This window comes from Mytilus galloprovincialis, chromosome 13, assembly GCF_965363235.1.
Source record: "Mytilus galloprovincialis chromosome 13, xbMytGall1.hap1.1, whole genome shotgun sequence".
Classification (NCBI taxonomy): Eukaryota; Metazoa; Mollusca; class Bivalvia; order Mytilida; family Mytilidae; genus Mytilus; species Mytilus galloprovincialis.
In genome coordinates, this window is record NC_134850.1 from 14,668,385 (window position 1) to 14,690,799 (window position 22,415).

The 22,415-nt window shown below is 32.1% G+C and overlaps 1 long non-coding RNA gene across 1 annotated transcript; it reads right to left on the reverse strand.

Moving 5' to 3' along the window:
* Positions 1-574: 574 nt before the first annotated feature.
* On the reverse strand, positions 575-7,576 carry LOC143057273 (uncharacterized). The gene is made up of 4 exons (XR_012972691.1): positions 6,743-7,576; positions 5,232-6,139; positions 1,773-2,423; positions 575-800 (listed from the first exon to the last, which is right to left on the reverse strand). It is a non-coding gene; the product is annotated as an uncharacterized LOC143057273 (long non-coding RNA).
* Positions 7,577-22,415: the final 14,839 nt, after the last annotated feature.

Sequence of the window (22,415 nt, forward strand, 5' to 3'; positions counted from 1 at the left end):
AACATAATCGCAAAAAACAATACTTGAATCATATATATCAAGTTATGTTCTATTGACTGCTTACAGATAACAATAGAAAATCAGTGTTTTGAGATCTTAATCATGATTAGGAAATTATAAAAAGAAAGGATAAGAAAATAATAAATTAACAAGCATTCTAAGAGTACTGCAAAGACTCCAATGGGCTTTGCTCATCATTGAAGGCCATATAGTGACCTATAGCTGTTAATTTATGTGTCATTTGGTCTCTTCTTGGATAGTTGTCTCATTAGCTATCATACCACATCTTCTATTTTGATATTCATGTTGCAGGGAATTATGAAAATAAAATTTATCTTTTTACCTGTGCCAACTTGGTATGCCTTCCATGCAGTAATGCCATGTGCGCTAAATGTGAAGTTACTATAACTTGATATTGCAGGTATAGCAGTGTACTTGGTTTTCCTACACTCAGTTCCTTCTATAACACGAACTATGTACTTTACATTTTTTGCTGACTTGTCTATTGCCTGCAAATAAACTGAAATTATTGTAAATGCTTTTAAGAAGAAAAATAACTAGTGTAATGTAATAGAAGATTTGATGGTTGCAGCAGTGCGGTCACATGGTCCCTTCCCATTCTGGGATTCACAGAAGTCATATGACAGGGTAAGACCTGAATGGAATAAGAATGAAAGCATCTCTGTTGACTTGTAGCAACCAGCATTGTCAGACCATACATGAAATTTGATGTCAGTGGTGTTAATTTCTCTAATTTTATCCATAACATCTTGGATAATACTGGCTGTTACTTGGCTGTCCTGTTAAAAGAATATAAACAAAATAAATCACAACCTTTATAAAATATCCATTTCCTAAGCATTGATCAACTACAACTGAAATTAGAGCACAGATACTAAATTGTTTTCAGAAGACAGTATCATATCAAGTATATGAGTGGGCATTCGAACACAATTTTGTTAAGGGTAGTCATACATGTACATACACTATTTGATTAATTATACCAAAGGTTAACCCCAAGATAAAAAAAAATTAACAAGCCAATCTTTAATTCAACATTAATTAATGATATACATGTTCACTTGTTTGTCTTTTATTCTTAGTGTATAAAAATGCATTATGAATATGGAAAATACATATCTCACAACTACATCAGTGTACTGACCACATTTAATCTCACCAATGGCACGATTAAATTCATTAGCCAATGTCTTTGCTTTATATTTTTTAAGTGATATTCTTACTCATTGTCATGGTATGGTTCCTCTTACACATTTTAAAAATATTTTACAAGTTGTCTGCTAGGCCTATTACACCATCTTCAGCTTGCTTTATTGTGTGCCATTCATATTTATTATAATTTAAACTATGTTATATGTTGAGATGTTGTCTCATGTACATTTACCCTCTATTCTTTCTTTGTTATAGCTGAATTTTGCAACAAAGTTCCTACTTGCCCTACCATATATTTTTCAATATGTTATCTTTACAGTAAAAAATAATTATTTGTACATAAAAATTATAGCTTATTCATATAAAAAGTTCTAACCTGGGATATTTGGGTTGCAAACAAATGAACAAACCCAAGGCTACCAATGCTTCCATCATCTTTCCTACAAAAGGCTATAGATATGTGCCATGGTATTCCACTGTTCCTATGCTTTTTGTTTCTTGTGTGTGTTTTTGTTTTAGATTTTGTGTCATGGATGGATACCCCATATGATATCCTTTAATTTGTCTATTTTTCTATATATATCTTTATTTGGCCTTACCTAAAAGTAAAATTTCATTTTCCTGACAGTATGCTTTGTACTGCTGTATTATGTCTGCTGAACCCATGCAACGTACAACGTTAGGTAAATTGTGGACTGTTCCATCTGAAAACTTCAGTTTTTTTTCCCCAAAAGGTAGATCACGGACAACATGACTGGATGTAATGAAATCTAAGAATTAGTCTAATCTTTCAGGATCTAATTTTTGTCGATGCAATTTTTTCTCAGGAATTGGAAGTGCTGGCCCTATTTTCTTTGAATGACTGAGAGCAGCATAGTAGCGATGAGATGTTACTTCTGGTAGTAGAGACAGTAAGTCCTTGAAGGACATTCTTGAGGCAAGAACTGAAAGAACTTGTCTCCCTTGTTGCCAGGATTCTGCTTCTCTGTATGACCAGTTCTGTTTTCTTCATTTAACTGCTTGGAACATTTTATATCTTCAATTACTTCGTCAACATCATTTGGAAATAAAATTCCAATTATCAAGTTCATAATCTCATCAAATCTTTCTTTATAGGTGTTTCTTGTTTTAAATGTGTAGGACTGCCATGTTTTTCTTTCTTTTTCTGAGAATTCCTGCAATCTGACTGATGACAGGAAATCATTCAAAGATGTCAAGTAGCTGCAACGTTCATAACTTCTGACTGATTGCTGCAAAGAAGTATAAAACTGATTACAATTAAATAAATGAGGAATGGGCCCATGGGTCATAGATGATGCCCCTGCTTGCATGTACCATTATAAAGGGACACAACTTGGTAAATAGTTGTCTTATTCACGACTTTACAACATTTCCTTATTTTCATACAGAAGCTTTTGTCAATGGAAACTCAATGAGAAATATACAAATCTATTTCAGATAATTGTAGTGGCAATAATATCAGATTATTAGGCAGCCACCATTTGATTTTCTGGGGGGGGGGGGGGCTATGGTTTTTTTTTTCTGGACAAATATTTTTTTTCGCCTATGGCGAAAAACAATCTATTTTTTTTCGCAACAAGTCGAAAACAATTTTTTTCTTTCAATTTTTGCATTACATATAGTGGCAGCTGAGGGTGAAACAAACAATTTTTTTTTTTCTCAGAATCAAAAATAAATTATTTTTTTCTCCCAAAACTGGAAACAAACTTTTTTTTCCAAAAAAAACCATAGCCCCCCCCCCCTCCAGAAAATCAAATGGTTGCTGCCTTACATGGCATTTTTCATATCGCATGTATTATCAGCCCTAGGTTTTATATCAGCACAAGAGCCGCATGGCTCTAGGACTTATATTGACCGAGGGCTGATAATGAATGAGATATGAAAATTTACATGTTATGATATTTTTATCATATGCTTCAACAATGGAAAAAAATAACAGATTCATTAAAATGATCCTTTTACGTGGTTCCAAAATAGAAGTTCATAGCTTGAAAAGTTCACTGACGTCGGACCCTAGATTTAGTACAATTCGATATGAAATTTTTCTATCATAAGCCTCAACAGAGAAGAAAAATATAAAAATATGGACAAATCGACAAAATAAATAATTCAACAATATACATAATGAACACTGTTTGGAAAAGTCAACTTTTTTAAAAGAAACTTTCTAAATTATGTTTGAAACTTTCAAAACATGCGTTTATTAAATACATTTTTTTATTATTATTAATTTTATTCTTCAAACAATATACTTTCCAGTATCCAAATATGATTGTTTTATACACTACTTCAAAAAGTGTAATGTTTTTCATTGAAAACGTAGCATTGAGGTGTATTTTCCGGAATTTGCCGAGCATCACCGGAATGCCATGTAATAACGTTACAGAAAGGCATGTGATAACAATCGAAGCATGTGATAATCTTTTCATATCAGCCCACTAAGCACAAATTCGAAAAATATGGAGTTTACGTTAATTTAATGTTATTATCATACAGTAAAAATCAAATGTTATTTAGTCTAAGTATATGATAATATATTTTATCTTACCTCCTATAGATTTATGGGGATATGATTGGTTAATGAATTACACATGGTGACTATATATATTTGATATAGAGTGTCCTCAAAAATACATGGTTAGTTACCGCATAGGGTTAGCAACTATATAGGTTTAGTATTTTGTAAGTAGTTACTTCCCTTTCAAAACAAAAATGAAAGCAGAATGGTTTAAACAGACAAATACATTTTGTAAACTGATAATGAACTATTGAAATACATTCATAAAACAAATTTAAAGTCCTACTAACTGTACAAATTTAGGCGCAATCCCAAAAACTTGTAATAAAAACGTTATAATTCTAAAGTACCAGAAAGAAGTCTTCCTTCTCTCATTAAAGAACTTTACAATAATATTTATTGTTTATTTGTTGTTGTCCTAAAAATGCATGAAATATTTGCCACATGACGTAATGTCTCTTGTTAAGTGATGTTTGAAACCCCAAATTTATATCAAAGAACCTGAAAACAAGTTGTTAATGTCTGTGTCATTTTGGTCTCTTGTGGACAGTTGTCTCATTGGCAGTCATACCACATCTTCTTTGTTATATTATGATTTCAAGAGCTTTCAAAAAAATCAGAAATGTTGAAAAAAAAATTAAAACACCTCTGCAGGGAGCTAGTCCTGCATTATCCTCATACATGTTTAATATTATTATATATACTGCAACTGTGCTATTTGAGCAGTCAAATTGCATTGACCGTATATTCATATGTGATATAAAGTCACTGACCGTATATCACCTTTTTTATGACGTTGACAATGCGTTTCCGTAGAGTTTTATTAATGACGTCAATAAAACATACAGGTTTGCAGAAATTTGACGTCTTCCGCTCAAAATTAAGAAATGATGTTTTTTACCCTAAATACTTCATTTAGAACAGTTATAAGAGTTGCAGTATATAAAGAATAACCATACATTGTCTCTAAATATAAAAGTTATGTGTACTCGGCTCGAAACAGCTAGAAATGCTCGGCACAGCCTCGCTTTCTACCTGTTTCTTAGTCTTGCACAAATAACATTGATATTTCGAGACAATGTATGGTTATTCTATATATAGTAAAGTATCACAGCAGAGTATTAGTACATGTACAAAATTATTTTCTGAGTAAAAGATTAATATAACCTGATAACTGTACTAAAGTTTTTATTTTCACTCTAAATATGCATCAAATACTTGCCACTAGACATTACACAGGCAGCGGTAAAGAATTATGTATATGTTGATAATCAATCTTACATTAACACAAACAACTGAACAATGTAATGCTCATATATTTTGAATGTTCTTCTTTTAATTCTGTTTCCTATTAATTTCTGGTAATTGTGCCTAAAATATATACTTCAGGATTCATGTCTTTTGAATGCGGCTTTAATTTCTGTTTTTGAGTTGTCACATTGATCATGTTTAAGTGTTAATGATATAAACTTTAATCAATGTAAAGTGATAGAATACTTATTTTGGAGATTTTACTTACTTGTGACTGAGATAAATAATTTTGACTGCCTGACTCTTCTGATGTAACTGTATATTCGGATGCTGAAATTTCAATCTGAAAAATAATGATGTATTTTGTGTAAATTTTTTAAAATCCTGAACCTTGTTTTAAGTTCGACAAATATATATATATTTTTTGGTACGTAAGACACAGACACATGTACTAGTATATAATACATAAACCTGTTTATAAAATCTTTACATTTAAACATCAAACATCGAACATCAACAAAAAAAGTAATGCAGAAAAAACAAATGCAAATATATACTTTAGTTAAAATCAAATGTATTTCTTAGCAAAATGAACATTTTCTATGTGCTTTTATTTTGCACTTTTATCAATTGCAAAGGTAATTTTAATTCAAATTTTATAATTCAAAATCATTGCAAAAAGGGACAGATTTATAGAGGGGGGGGAAATGCTAGTTTTCCTCATTGCATTGTTTTACATTTGTCTTTTGGGGGCCTTTTGTAGCTGACTATGTAATTATGGGTTTTGCTTATTGTTGAAGACATTAGAATGACCATTAGCTTTTAACGTCAATGCCTTTGGTCTCTGGTGGAGATTTGACTCGTTAGCCATGATACCACATCTTCTTGTTTTTGTATGAATTGTGCCCAAAAAATGATAAATATGTTGTTCTTGTGTTGAAATAATGCAAATGATGACTAAAATATCCTTTACCTTGTTATAATTGTCTAATATTTTAGGACCCCCCCCCCCAAAAAAATAAAACAAAAAAAAACAACATCATTTATATCGAAAATGACACTAGCTGTGCTTTCAAGATTATCGCAAATATCTTCTTTTTCTGTTAACACATCCAGCTCGTCAGTCTCCATGAGACAGGTTTCATCATCTGTTTTCAATTTTGTGCATTGCTGAATCTGTTGAATACAAATATAAAATCAGTATATTTTTTATACTATTGATAAGAATTGTATTGGTCATTCAATGTTTTTTGGTACATCCTGACATTTATTTTCTATTTTAGACTGCTTTACATTTTATTATCCAGGGGCCCTTTCTCTTTTTATAGCCTTTCCATACCAAAAGAAATTGTTTTCATTTCAAACCCATACAGTAACCTGCATTTGTTCATATCTGTGTTCTTTGGTGGGTAGCTGTCTCATTGCCCATCATTCAACATCTCTATGTAGAATTTATATTGAACAAACATACAGTCAATCAAGCATAAACATATATGCTAAAGACCTATATCTTAGCAGATTATGGTGCAATGTGTCTGTTGTATACAAAATTGTTCATAAAGTTGATACTGGTGTCAGACAGGTTTATGAAGTTTTTTTTTGGATTATTTTTTGTTCCAGTAAATTAGGTAAGAGTTCATTGACCCTATATGGAATTTGTATAAAGTGTAATTAACTTAGCAGTTATGATTGGTATGCATTGGATTATTTTTATCCATATTTATGTTTATAGAGCTTGCTGTACATGTAAATTTAAAAACAATATTTTGTTTGCCTTACCTGGTCATCTTCACACTTTCCTTGATCCAGACTTTCAGCTTCTATCTCTGTGGACTGCTTGGAAATTTTAATAAGGCAGCTAGTGCATGCAGCTGAAAAAAAGAAGCATTGACTTGACATAGGCTGTATTGATCATTTGGAAATGTGCTTCTTAAGATTTTTTTTTTAAAAGGGCATATGGGTTGTTTAAATATATTGGATTTTTTTCCCATTTGGGTCCAATCATTCCTGAAAACTTACATGTATATACATGTACATGAATATGGTTAATAGAAACTTTACAGCAATTGTTATGTTTATATTGAGATTGGAAAGATCAAAACATAGTTTTTACAGACATCTTACATGTAACAGAAAAGATCAACATGTTCATGTGTATGACCTATTGACATGTAAATTGCACCCCACTGATATACTATAGTTTTATATAAACATAAATCAGTACCTCAAATGTAGGATCCTCCCCTTATTAGGAAGCTTCCATTTGATTTTTAAAGGGTAAAGGATAAAAAAAAAAGGCAGGACAGGAGCATCAGAAGTTTTGAGGGAAAAAAGGCTGGATGAGCAACTTTGTCCACAAAATGGCAGGATGACAAATAATGTAAACAAAAAGTCAGAATAAAATCAAAAAAAGAATAAAACAGGTCCCAATATCTAGATAGAATGAAAAATAAAAATGCAAGAAAGAGATAATCTCAGATTACAACTAAAAGAAGTACAGGACACCCCCCCTAAAAATTAAAATGGTAGCTAAAAAGGGGCTCTTTTGTATTTCTAGAGTGTTATTTAAAAAAATATTAAACTAATGTAAACTACCAGGCAATTGGAAAGAAAAAAAAAATAAACAGTCACATATAACTTAGTTTTTAACTTACGTGTTCCAACATTCCAATAGGAAGTGTGAGGCCATAACACTTCTGAATCTTCTCTACATCATTGATGGTGATATTGCGGCTAGGCTTTGGCTTTTTAACACCAACAACAGAATGTGATGCTACTGGAGGATGAGCACTTATCAAAGTAGGAAGCTGACATACTTTTCTCCTTCTCAAATCAGAGTTTCTTTTCAATAATTGGTTAAAATGGGTTGAGCATATATAAAAATCAGTAAAATTCTTTGGCAAAAGACCAGATTCAGTTAAAATTATATTTTTGTCATTGCAATCACATGTGTTGATATCAGTTACATCATCAGAACACTCATCTGTAGTGCAGTTTGTGTTAAAATTGCAAACCATTTCGTGTGTCTGCTGCTGAAGCTACTTTTATTTTCAACATAAACAACAAAAGAGTTGTACTAAGGGAAATAACTCTAGTAGAAGTTTGCACTCCTGACAGCAAATTTCTATATGACCAAGGTGAATTATTTTTCTTATTTGAAATAACACATATCTGATTTTTGGCATATAAAAACTATTAGGAGAGAACTTTGTATTCTGTTATTTTCAAGGGATTTCATCGGTGCGTTTTGAAGAAATACTTAGTTGGATTTTAAAGGTTTCTACTGTAAATTACTGAAAATGAATTGTATGGCAATGAACATTACAATATTTTTTTATTATGACAAAGATGTTTTTACATCACTAAGCATTCATTTAAAAAAGTTTTATGAAAATCTGTGACCACTGGTTTCCATCATATTTTGATGCTTACAGAGAATTGAATATAGCAAGAGGTTTTAAAAAGTAGAGTGTAAAAAAAAAAACAGTAGCCGAGTGCATAGTTCGTTTTAATACAGTTTTGTCGTTGGGATGCTATCTTGTTGAGTGAAAAAAAAAACTCGCATATATCTGGCTTCCATTCAAACCAAACACATATCTTTTGGTATTTATGTTGCTAGATTGCTGTTTCATTGACGTTTACCCCATATTGCATATTGATGCACAAGACATACGTATATATAATATATATATTAAAACATGAAATTAAGGTGTTATGTCATGCGTAAATAAGCCAGAGAAAAAAGCAAACGAGAAACTCAAAGAACTCAATAGAAAAAGACGAAATGATCTGATGTTTAAGATTGACCTGTTTGGTCGCTCGTAATCGGTTGTCTATGAATATAGTTCCTGTAATTTTTTATGAAGGTAAGCTATTTATGCTGTGTTTTTTTTTTTTACATATAAAAATCTATAATGGCTAAAAGTTTTATTCATGCTATTTCTTTAATAGTGAACTTTGTGATATTTTTATTATGCTGTAGATCATTGAGCCATTGTTGGACTACGTGTTTAAGTTGTACGAAGGGCAACTCTGCCTTTTCAAGCAGCGACTTTTCGCGAGTGTCTTGTGACTTCATTTCATATCTAACCAGTTCCGATTAAATCAATTTTTGAGTTTACGCCAAGACTAGCATCATCTTAAACTTTTGTTTCATTCTACAGACTGTGTACCTCGAATGTTTTAACTAAATAAAATATGTCTTCACTGGGAACCACAGAGCTGAAACATGCACACTTCAGTTTAGCAGGGACAATACTCTGTAACCCATTTTTGACATTTTTTCACATTGGATCTTTAAAGACACTGTCAGTGGTTCACAGTATTGCTTGTCAAAGACATGTCTATTAAGATAGTGAATGCTGCATTCGAAGAGGGACTGCTCGATTCTTTCTCGGAAATTTTGCAATCGTCAAAAATCTAAAACACCCTTTTCTATTGAAAAATGATATTCTACATTATAAGGTGTCGACTTTAAGTTAGCAATGAAACTTAAATAATAACTAATGTTTAACTAAGTACAAGACTTTTACAAAAGGTTGCCACTTATGTAATATGATGGACACATCAACCTTCAAAAATAGGTCCCTTCTATGTTGCTTTGTCCTTGCAATTCTAAGGTATTACTAAATACCTAGGTTTTCTATAGAATGGTAGATAAAAGTAACAAGCTAAGTTGCTTTAATTTTCTCCCATTCTTCTACGTATTACAAGGTCACAAAGATTAAGATTCATGTCAAGTGGCACATATTACAGTCATATCGGGATTCATCATTACACGATGCTGGAAAATTCCTATTGTCAAATTCAATTTCAAATGCATAGATTCTTGCTCAATAAAGGATAAGATCTGTGTGTGAAACGTCTGATATATATATACAATGATTGATTTATTCATTATTGGTCTTTAACGCCACTTTTTTTATTATTTGCTATTTCATGGCGACCAGCTATATAATGGCGAAGAAAGCTGGTGCACCAGGAGAAAACTACTGACATTCGGCTGGAAAATGTCAACCATAGTTTTGAAGTCGGACCAAGCTTCTAACTCTGAAATAATCAATGAAGCAAGAATTTGTACTAATGAAAGAAGCTTTTTTCTCACTTGATCCAGTTTTCGTTTGATAGATAGTTTTGTTTTTTTATCTTTCAAATTGAATATAGCAAGAGGTTTTAAAAAGATTGCAAAAAAAAACAGTAGCCGAGTGCATAGTTCGTTTTAATACATTTTTGTCGTTGGGATGCTATCTTGTTGAGTGAAAAAAAACTCGCATATATCTGGCTTCCATTCAAACCAAACACATATCTTTTGGTATTTATGTTGCTAGATTGCTGTTTCCTTGACGTTTACCCCATATTGCATATTGATGCACAAGACACACGTATATATAATATATATATTAAAACATGAAATTAAGGTGTTATGTCATGCGTAAATAAGCCAGAGAAAAAAGCAAACGAGAAACTCAAAGAACTCAATAGAAAAAGACGAAATGATCTGATGTTTAAGATTGACCTGTTTGGTCGCTCGTAATCGGTTGTCTATGAATATAGTTCCTGTAATTTTTTATGAAGGTAAGCTATTTATGCTGTGTTTTTTTTTTACATATAAAAATCTATAATGGCTAAAAGTTTTATTCATGTTATTTCTTTAATAGTGAACTTTGTGATATTTTTATTATGCTGTAGATCATTGAGCCATTGTTGGACTACGTGTTTAAGTTGTACGAAGGGCAACTCTGCCTTTTCAAGCAGCGACTTTTCGCGAGTGTCTTGTGACTTCATTTCATATCTAACCAGTTCCGATTAAATCAATTTTTGAGTTTACGCCAAGACTAGCATCATCTTAAACTTTTGTTTCATTCTACAGACTATGTACCTCGAATGTTTTAACTAAATAAAATATGTCTTCACTGGGAACCACAGAGCTGAAACATGCACACTTCAGTTTAGCAGGGACAATACTCTGTAACCCATTTTTGACATTTTTTCACATTGGATCTTTAAAGACACTGTCAGTGGTTCACAGTATTGCTTGTCAAAGACATGTCTATTAAGATAGTGAATGCTGCATTCGAAGAGGGACTGCTCGATTCTTTCTCGGAAATTTTGCAATCGTCAAAAATCTAAAACACCCTTTTCTATTGAAAAATGATATTCTACATTATAAGGTGTCGACTTTAAGTTAGCAATGAAACTTAAATAATAACTAATGTTTAACTAAGTACAAGACTTTTACAAAAGGTTGCCACTTATGTAATATGATGGACACATCAACCTTCAAAAATAGGTCCCTTCTATGTTGCTTTGTCCTTGCAATTCTAAGGTATTACTAAATACCTAGGTTTTCTATAGAATGGTAGATAAAAGTAACAAGCTAAGTTGCTTTAATTTTCTCCCATTCTTCTACGTATTACAAGGTCACAAAGATTAAGATTCATGTCAAGTGGCACATATTACAGTCATATCGGGATTCATCATTACACGATGCTGGAAAATTCCTATTGTCAAATTCAATTTCAAATGCATAGATTCTTGCTCAATAAAGGATAAGATCTGTGTGTGAAACGTCTGATATATATATACAATGATTGATTTATTCATTATTGGTCTTTAACGCCACTTTTTTTATTATTTGCTATTTCATGGCGACCAGCTATATAATGGCGAAGAAAGCTGGTGCACCAGGAGAAAACTACTGACATTCGGCTGGAAAATGTCAACCATAGTTTTGAAGTCGGACCAAGCTTCTAACTCTGAAATAATCAATGAAGCAAGAATTTGTACTAATGAAAGAAGCTTTTTTCTCACTTGATCCAGTTTTCGTTTGATAGATAGTTTTGTTTTTTTATCTTTCAAATTGAATATAGCAAGAGGTTTTAAAAAGATTGCAAAAAAAAACAGTAGCCGAGTGCATAGTTCGTTTTAATACATTTTTGTCGTTGGGATGCTATCTTGTTGAGTGAAAAAAAACTCGCATATATCTGGCTTCCATTCAAACCAAACACATATCTTTTGGTATTTATGTTGCTAGATTGCTGTTTCCTTGACGTTTACCCCATATTGCATATTGATGCACAAGACACACGTATATATAATATATATATTAAAACATGAAATTAAGGTGTTATGTCATGCGTAAATAAGCCAGAGAAAAAAGCAAACGAGAAACTCAAAGAACTCAATAGAAAAAGACGAAATGATCTGATGTTTAAGATTGACCTGTTTGGTCGCTCGTAATCGGTTGTCTATGAATATAGTTCCTGTAATTTTTTATGAAGGTAAGCTATTTATGCTGTGTTTTTTTTTTACATATAAAAATCTATAATGGCTAAAAGTTTTATTCATGTTATTTCTTTAATAGTGAACTTTGTGATATTTTTATTATGCTGTAGATCATTGAGCCAGTGTTGGACTACGTGTTTAAGTTGTACGAAGGGCAACTCTGCCTTTTCAAGCAGCGACTTTTCGCGAGTGTCTTGTGACTTCATTTCATATCTAACCAGTTCCGATTAAATCAATTTTTGAGTTTACGCCAAGACTAGCATCATCTTTAACTTTTGTTTCATTCTACAGACTGTGTACCTCGAATGTTTTAACTAAATAAAATATGTCTTCACTGGGAACCACAGAGCTGAAACATGCACACTTCAGTTTAGCAGGGACAATACTCTGTAACCCATTTTTGACATTTTTTCACATTGGATCTTTAAAGACACTGTCAGTGGTTCACAGTATTGCTTGTCAAAGACATGTCTATTAAGATAGTGAATGCTGCATTCGAAGAGGGACTGCTCGATTCTTTCTCGGAAATTTTGCAATCGTCAAAAATCTAAAACACCCTTTTCTATTGAAAAATGATATTCTACATTATAAGGTGTCGACTTTAAGTTAGCAATGAAACTTAAATAATAACTAATGTTTAACTAAGTACAAGACTTTTACAAAAGGTTGCCACATATGTAATATGATGGACACATCAACCTTCAAAAATAGGTCCCTTCTATGTTGCTTTGTCCTTGCAATTCTAAGGTATTACTAAATACCTAGGTTTTCTATAGAATGGTAGATAAAAGTTGAAAGCTAAGTTGCTTTAATTTTCTCCCATTCTTCTACGTATTACAAGGTCACAAAGATTAAGATTCATGTCCAGTGGCACATATTACAGTCATATCGGGATTCATCATTACACGATGCTGGAAAATTCCTATTGTCAAATTCAATTTCAAATGCATAGATTCTTGCTCAATAAAGGATAAGATCTGTGTGTGAAACGTCTGATATATATATATACAATGATTGATTTATTCATTATTGGTCTTTAACGCCACTTTTATTATTATTTGCTATTTCATGGCGACCAGCTATATGATGGCGAAGAAAGCTGGTGCACCAGGAGAAAACTACTGACATTCGGCTGGAAAATGTCAACCATAGTTTTGAAGTCGGACCAAGCTTCTAACTCTGAAATAATCAATGAAGCAAGAATTTGTACTAATGAAAGAAGCTTTTTTCTCACTTGATCCAGTTTTCGTTTGATAGATAGTTTTGTTTTTTTATCTTTCAAATTGAATATAGCAAGAGGTTTTAAAGAGATTGTAAAAAAAAACAGTAGCCGAGTGCATAGTTCGTTTTAATACATTTTTGTCGTTGGGATGCTATCTTGTTGAGTGAAAAAAAACTCGCATATATCTGGCTTCCATTCAAACCAAACACATATCTTTTGGTATTTATGTTGCTAGATTGCTGTTTCCTTGACGTTTACCCCATATTGCATATTGATGCACAAGACACACGTATATATAATATATATATTAAAACATGAAATTAAGGTGTTATGTCATGCGTAAATAAGCCAGAGAAAAAAGCAAACGAGAAACTCAAAGAACTCAATAGAAAAAGACGAAATGATCTGATGTTTAAGATTGGCCTGTTTGGTCGCTCGTAATCGGTTGTCTATGAATATAGTTCCTGTAATTTTTTATGAAGGTAAGCTATTTATGCTGTGTTTTTTTTTTACATATAAAAATCTATAATGGCTAAAAGTTTTATTCATGTTATTTCTTTAATAGTGAACTTTGTGATATTTTTATTATGCTGTAGATCATTGAGCCATTGTTGGACTACGTGTTTAAGTTGTACGAAGGGCAACTCTGCCTTTTCAAGCAGCGACTTTTCGCGAGTGTCTTGTGACTTCATTTCATATCTAACCAGTTCCGATTAAATAAATTTTTGAGTTTACGCCAAGACTAGCATCATCTTTAACTTTTGTTTCATTCTACAGACTGTGTACCTCGAATGTTTTAACTAAATAAAATATGTCTTCACTGGGAACCACAGAGCTGAAACATGCACACTTCAGTTTAGCAGGGACAATACTCTGTAACCCATTTTTGACATTTTTTCACATTGGATCTTTAAAGACACTGTCAGTGGTTCACAGTATTGCTTGTCAAAGACATGTCTATTAAGATAGTGAATGCTGCATTCGAAGAGGGACTGCTCGATTCTTTCTCGGAAATTTTGCAATCGTCAAAAATCTAAAACACCCTTTTCTATTGAAAAATGATATTCTACATTATAAGGTGTCGACTTTAAGTTAGCAATGAAACTTAAATAATAACTAATGTTTAACTAAGTACAAGACTTTTACAAAAGGTTGCCACATATGTAATATGATGGACACATCAACCTTCAAAAATAGGTCCCTTCTATGTTGCTTTGTCCTTGCAATTCTAAGGTATTACTAAATACCTAGGTTTTCTATAGAATCACTGGTATTAAAGAGATAATAGTAACTGCAATTACGATTATCCCAATATGGCGACGGTAGATATAGGTAAAATCTTTACACTCATTTTTCTTAAATGTAGCATGGTTTTGTCAATAGTTACTCAGCTGCAAGGTTTATCTATACCAGTACATCATATTTGAATCGTAAAGGTGCACTGGATTAGTCTAAGCGCTTTGAAAATTGCCGTCGAAAAATTCGGGATGATAATCGTAACTCGGAAAAAAGATAATCGTAATTATGGTATTTAAAAATGGAAAGATAATCGTAACTGGAAAGTGTTTTATTGATATTGACACTTAAAACATATATCTAATAGCATATAATGAAGTTATGTCGATGAATTATTTACGAAAACTTCCAACATCTTATGACATTTCTTTTTATGCATATATTATTTTAACAGTTCTTAGGAAAACAGCTACATATGTGTATTAATTTATGTTTTTTGATTAAGTCTGCCAATTGATATTTTAACGTGTGTTTTTCTATGTTGTGATGTTATGCTATTGTTTTTTTACACTAGTAATTTTGGGGCCCTTTATAGCTTGTTGTTCGGTGTGAGCCAAGGCTCCGTGTTGAAGGCCGTACATTGACCTATAATGGTTTACCTTTTTATAAATTGTTATTTGGATAGAGAGTTGCATGTCTCATTGGCACTCACACCACATCTTCCTATATCTACATACTAGTATATCATAAAATTTAGTTTTTTAATAAATAATGCCGTTAGTTTTCTCGTCTAAAGTGTTTTACATTGTCATTTCGGAGCCTTTTATAGCTGTCTATGCCGTATGGTCTTTGCTCATTGTTGAAGGCCGTACGGTGACCTATTTTTGTTAATATCTGAGTCATGTTGGTCTCTTGTGGAAAGTTGTCTCGTTGTTAATGATACCATATTTTTTTGGCATTTTAGCTACTTCATGACTGTCACTGAAATTTCGATATCTCAGATAATAACTATAAACAACACAAATTTAATTTTGAATTATAACAATATGACATCCTTTAAACAGTTAATGCTATATAAGAATAGAGAAAGGTTGGGATTTTTTGTGTATTATGAAATTAAGTAACGTGGAGTTCTTTGACAAACATGGATTTGTGTTCTCTTATAGTTTGGCCAAAAGCCCGAAAATGAAGAATTGAAGTTGATGTGGCTTTAAATTGTCTTACAAGGAATACTTATTCAAAGAATGACTGCAAAGTGGAGAATAAAATAACGCATATTCCGCAATATTAGAAACAAACTAATTCAAAAATTCATAAATACTCGGTATATGAAAAGTATGATGCATACATATGCATGGAAGATATTGTAGAGACAAATATTGAAGGTACTAAACAAGGAACATTTTTGTATTTGCATACTTGCCATACAATAAGTTATTTTCTACAAAAATTAGCCTAACCTAATTGTCATGTATTTTTCTGAAGCACAAAATATTTGTTGTAAAATCTATAAAAATCTTTGTAATTAAACAAGTTCCGACTGTGATGATGTACATGTTATGCCTTCTGATGTAATTTATCAATATACATATTTGTGTGTGTTTTTTTCAGTCCGTCAAGTGCTTCGTATTAAGATTATAGGTAAGGCTAAAAAAACCAAAAAAACAAAAGTAACTATAAACAAAAGTAACAATAAACAAAAGTAACAATAAACAATAGTAACAATAAACTGTGACTATTTTAGATCCTTTACCATACACACTGTTTAAAGAAACGTCATAAAATACATGGGTATTTGATCAAAACATTTGAAGTAAATTTTTAAAATCATATATTATATCAGTATAAAATAGAAAAAAGGGAATCAAAGGGGAAAAAATGGACGGCTATATTTATTGAATTATAAGGAAAAGGGAAATATGAACACTCATATCTACCGATAAAGGTATCAACTGTTAAATCCGATAATGCAGTTATAAAGTTATTGACGGAAACTTTTGTTCATTTTGCGCAGAATTTTAATATAAACGTGATATTGGAGGCAAAACATATATATGACATATGAAAATGTGGTATACGTGACTTTCATTTTGAGCAATGAATTGAAAGGATTGCACTTTTGGGATATGGGATATAGCTAATCCCCCCTCCCCCTCCCCCTAAAAAAAACAAACAAAAACGGACTTAAACGCGCACACAACATTGAAAGCGTTTTCGTTTCAAATGCCTATTCGCCTTTTGATAATACTAATGCAGGAGTTCCGCAAGGCTCTGTATTAGGTCCCCTACTATTTCTCATTTATGTAAATGACATAGCTGATAATTTGACAAGTCATACTCGATTGTTTGCTGATGATACATCTCTTTCTTATTCCAGCAATAACCCTTACACTATAGAGGATGTCTTAAACAGCGATTTAGAACAAATTACAGTATGGTCTAAAGATTGGCTTATTAACTTTAACCCTAATAAGACAAAGGCTATGATATTCTCCTGCCATACTTCCCCAGATGATATTGAAATAGAATTTCAAAACCAATTAGTAGAATTTGTCTCCTGTCATAAACACTTAGGGATTACTTTTGATTCCAATGATAAATTCCATACACATATAGAAAATATTTTAAAGTGTGCAAGCACGAGATTAAATGTTCTTAAAAAATTGAAATATGTATTGAATAGAAATTATCTTGCTCGTATATATTTAACTTTTATAAGACCCGTTATGGAATATGCATGTGAGTTATGGGATGGTTGTACTCAACAAGAAGCCGACAATTTAGAACATGTTCAGTTAGAAGCAGGGAGGTTAGTAACTGGGTTGCCCGTGTTTGCTAGTCGGGAAGCTATATATTTTGAAACTGGCTGGCAATTGCTTGTGAACAGAAGAAAATCCAGAATGCTCAATATGTTCTATTCTATACATAATGAGACTGCCCCTGATTATTATTGTGATTTAATGCCCCCGCTTGTTGGTCAAGTATCTAACTACGATTTGCGAAACAGTAATAATTATGTAGTACCCGGTTATAGACTAGACATAACTAGAAAATCCTTTTTCACATCCACTACTTTTGAATGGAATAGCCTTCCCCCGACATACGTACGTCCAAAACATAAATATTTTTAAACGAAAGATGAAGTCCAAATTGATACAGCCACCTTCCTATTTTAGTTGTGGGGATAGAAAATTAATATCATTCATACACGTTTGAGAAATATGTGCAGTTCTTTAAATTCAGATTTACATCGTGTTAATATTAAACCCAGTCCCGCATGCAGCTGTGGCCACCCTGTTGAGGATAGTATACACTATGTTTTACAGTGCTCTCTTCACAACGAAGCCAGAGAAATACTGTTTTCAAAATTAGAAAGTTATGCTATATCCATTGAGCTTCTTTTAGCTGGCGACGGTGACCTTTCTTTTCAGCAAAACAAAGACATTTTGAGTCCGTACAATCTTATATCAGAATAACACAAAGATTTAAAGCAGTCAATTAACATTCTAAATTTCTACTTTACAACCTTTCACTTCAGTCTAGTTGTTTCATTATTATTCCTTATTATATTGTATTTTTTTTTCTTTTTTCTTTTTATTTCTAATTTTGTTTGAAGTATGTATTACATGCATTACTACATTATCTAATGTACTTTGTGTTTATATTTATATTGGGAGAGGACGTCTCTAATGTTGTTATAACTTGTGTCCAATCCCTTTTGCTACTTTTGCAAGTAAAATATGTTTAAACTAAAAGGTTATGCATATTGTTGTCAGTTATAAATAGATATACAAGTTGAAATGATAGGACTTTTTTTTACTGGGAACTCACTTTAGTCCCATGACTGTATATATATATATATAGGTAAATTTGTCCTAGATATTAACCTGTAAGTTTCTTCATTTATTTTTATATGCGTTTATGTCATCGTTAAACTTGACATTTGCATTTTTAACACACAAAATACCATTGAAATGCTGAAAGACACATTTATTATGTTTCAGTTACTATTATCCGATAAAGAAAATTACTATTATCAAAGAAGAAAAATACCATAGAGTTACGATTATCATACCGAATTTTTCAACGGCAATTTTCAAAGCGCTCAGACGATTCCAGTGCACCGTTACGATTCAAATATGATGTAATGGTATAGATAAACCTTGCAGCTGGGTAACTATTGACAAAAGCATGCTACATTTAAGAAAATTGAGTGTAAAGATTTTACCTATATCTACCGTCGCCATATTGGGATAATCGTAATTGCAGTTACTATTATCTCTTTAATACCAGTGAGAATGGTAGATAAAAGTTGAAAGCTAAGTTGCTTTAATTTTCTCCCATTCTTCTACGTATTACAAGGTCACAAAGATTAAGATTCATGTCCAGTGGCACATATTACAGTCATATCGGGATTCATCATTACACGATGCTGGAAAATTCCTATTGTCAAATTCAATTTCAAATGCATAGATTCTTGCTCAATAAAGGATAAGATCTGTGTGTGAAACGTCTGATATATATACAATGATTGATTTATGCATTATTGGTCTTTAACGCCACTTTTATTATTATTTGCTATTTCATGGCGACCAGCTATATAATGGCGAAGAAAGCTGGTGCACCAGGAGAAAACTACTGACATTCGGCTGGAAAATGTCAAACATAGTTTTGAAGTCGGACCAAGCTTCTAACTCTGAAATAATCAATGAAGCAATAATTTGTACTAATGAAAGAAGCTTTTTTCTCACTTGATCCAGTTTTCGTTTGATAGATAGTTTTGTTTTTTATCTTTCAAATTGAATATAGCAAGAGGTTTTAAAAAGAGTGTAAAAAAAAGAACAGTAGCCGAGTGCATAGTTCGTTTTAATACATTTTTGTCGTTGTGATGCTATCTTGTTGAGTGAAAAAAAACTCGCATATATCTGGCTTCCATTCAAACCAAACACATATCTTTTGGTATTTATGTTGCTAGATTGCTGTTTCCTTGACGTTTACCTCATATTGCATATTGATGCACAAGACACACGTATATATAATATATATATTAAAACATGAAATTAAGGTGTTATGTCATGCGTAAATAAGCCAGAGAAAAAAGCAAACGAGAACTCAAAGAACTCATTAGGAAAAAGACGAAATGATCTGATGTTTAAGATTGACCTGTTTGGTCGCTCGTAATCGGTTGTCTATGAATATAGTTCCTGTAATTTTTTATGAAGGTAAGCTATTTCTGCTGTGTTTTTTTTTTACATATAAAAATCTATAATGTTTAAAAGTTTTATTCATGTTATTTCTTTAATAGTGAACTTTGTGATATTTTTATTATGCTGTAGATCATTGAGCCATTGTTGGACTACGTGTTTAAGTTGTACGAAGGGCAACTCTGCCTTTTTCAGCAGCGACTTTTCGCATGTGTCTTGTGACTTCATTTCATATCTAACCAGTTCCGATTAAATAGATTTTTGAGTTTACGCCAAGACTAGCATCATCTTTAACTTTTGTTTCATTCTACAGACTGTGTACCTCGAATGTTTTAACTAAAAAACTAAAAAAAATATATCTTCACTGGGAACCACAGAGCTGAAACATGCACACTTCAGTTTAGCAGGGACAATACTCTGTAACCCATTTTTGACATTTTTTCACATTAGATCTTTAAAGACACTGTCAGTGGTTCACAGTATTGCTTGTCAAAGACATATCTATTAAGATAGCGAATGCTGCATTCGAAGAGGGACTGCTCGATTCTTTCTCGGAAATTTTGCAATCGTCAAAAATCTAAAACACCCTTTTCTATTCAAAAAAGATAATCTACATTATAAGGTGTCGACTTTAAGTTAGCAATGGAACTTAAATAATAACTAATGTTTTACTAAGTACAAGACTTTCACACATTACACATCAACCTTAAAAAATAGGTCCCTTCTATGTTGCTTTGTCCTTGCAATTCTAAGGTATTACTAAATACCTAGGTTTTCTTTAGAATGGGAGATAACAGTTGAAAGCTAAGTTGCTTTAATTTTCTCCCATTCTTCTACGTATTACAAGATCACAAAGATTAAGATTCGTGTCCAGTGGCACATATTACAGTCATATCGGGATTCATCATTACACGATGCTGGAAAATTCCTATTGTCAAATTCAATTTCAAATGCATAGATTCTTGCTCAATAAAAGATAAGATCTGTGTGTGAAACGTCTGATATATACAATGATTGATTTATTCATTATTGGTCTTTAACGCCACTTTTATTATTATTTGCTATTTCATGGCGACCAGCTATATAATGGTGAAGAAAGCTGGTGCACCAGGAGAAAACTTCTGACATTCGGCTGGAAAATGTCAAACATAGTTTTGGAGTCGGACCAAGCTTCGAACTCTGAAATAAGCAATGAAGCAATAATTTGTACTAATGAAAGAAGCTTTTTTCTCACTTGATCCAGTTTTCGTTTGATAGATAGTTTTGTTTTTAATCTTTCAAATTGAATATAGCAAGAGGTTTTAAAAAGAGTGTAAAAAAAAGAACAGTAGCCGAGTGCATAGTTCGTTTTAATACATTTTTGTCGTTGGGATGCTATCTCGTTGAGTGAAAAAAAAAAAACTCGCATATATCTGGTTTCCATTCAAACCAAACACATAACTTTTGGTATTTATGTTGCTAGATTGCTGTTTCCTTGACGTTTACCCCATATTGCATATTGATGCACAAGACACACGTATATATATAATATATATATTAAAACATGAAATTAAGGTGTTATGTCATGCGTAAATAAGCCAGAGAAAAAAGCAAACGAGAAACTCAAAGAACTCAGTAGAAAAAGACGGAATGATTTGATGTTTAAGATTGATCTGTTTGGTCGCTCGTAATCGGTTGTCTATGAATATAGTTCCTGTAATTTTTTATGAAGGTAAGCTATTAATGCTGTGGGTTTTTTTTACATATAAAAATCTATAATGGCTAAAAGTTTTATTCATGTTATTTCTTTAATAGTGAACTTTGTGATATTTTTATTATGCTGTAGATCATTGAGCCATTGTTGGACTACGTGTTTAAGTTGTACGAAGGGCAACTCTGCCTTTTCAAGCAGCGACTTTTCGCATGTGTCTTGTGACTTCATTTCATATCTAACCAGTTCCGATTAAATAAATTTTTGAGTTTACGCCAAGACTAGCATCATCTTTAACTTTTGTTTCATTCTACAGACTGTGTACCTCGAATGTTTTAACTAAAAAAAATATATCTTCACTGGGAACCACAGAGCTGAAACATGCACACTTCTGTTTAGCAGGGACAATACTCTGTAACCCATTTTTGACATTTTTTCACATTGGATCTTTAAAGACACTGTCAGTGGTTCACAGTATTGCTTGTCAAAGACATATCTATTAAGATAGTGAATGCTGCATTCGAAGAGGGACTGCTCGATTCTTTCTCGGAAATTTTGCAATCATCAATCGTCAAAAATCTAAAACACCCTTTTCTATTGAAAAAAGATATTCTACATTATAAGGTGTCGACTTTAAGTTAGCAATGGAACTTAAATAATAACTAATGTTTAACTAAGTACAAGACTTTTACACAAGGTTGCCACATATGTAATATGATGGACACATCAACCTTCAAAAATAGGTCCCTTCTATGTTGCTTGGTCCTTGCAATTCTAAGGTATTACTAAATACCTAGGTTTTCTTTAGAATGGTAG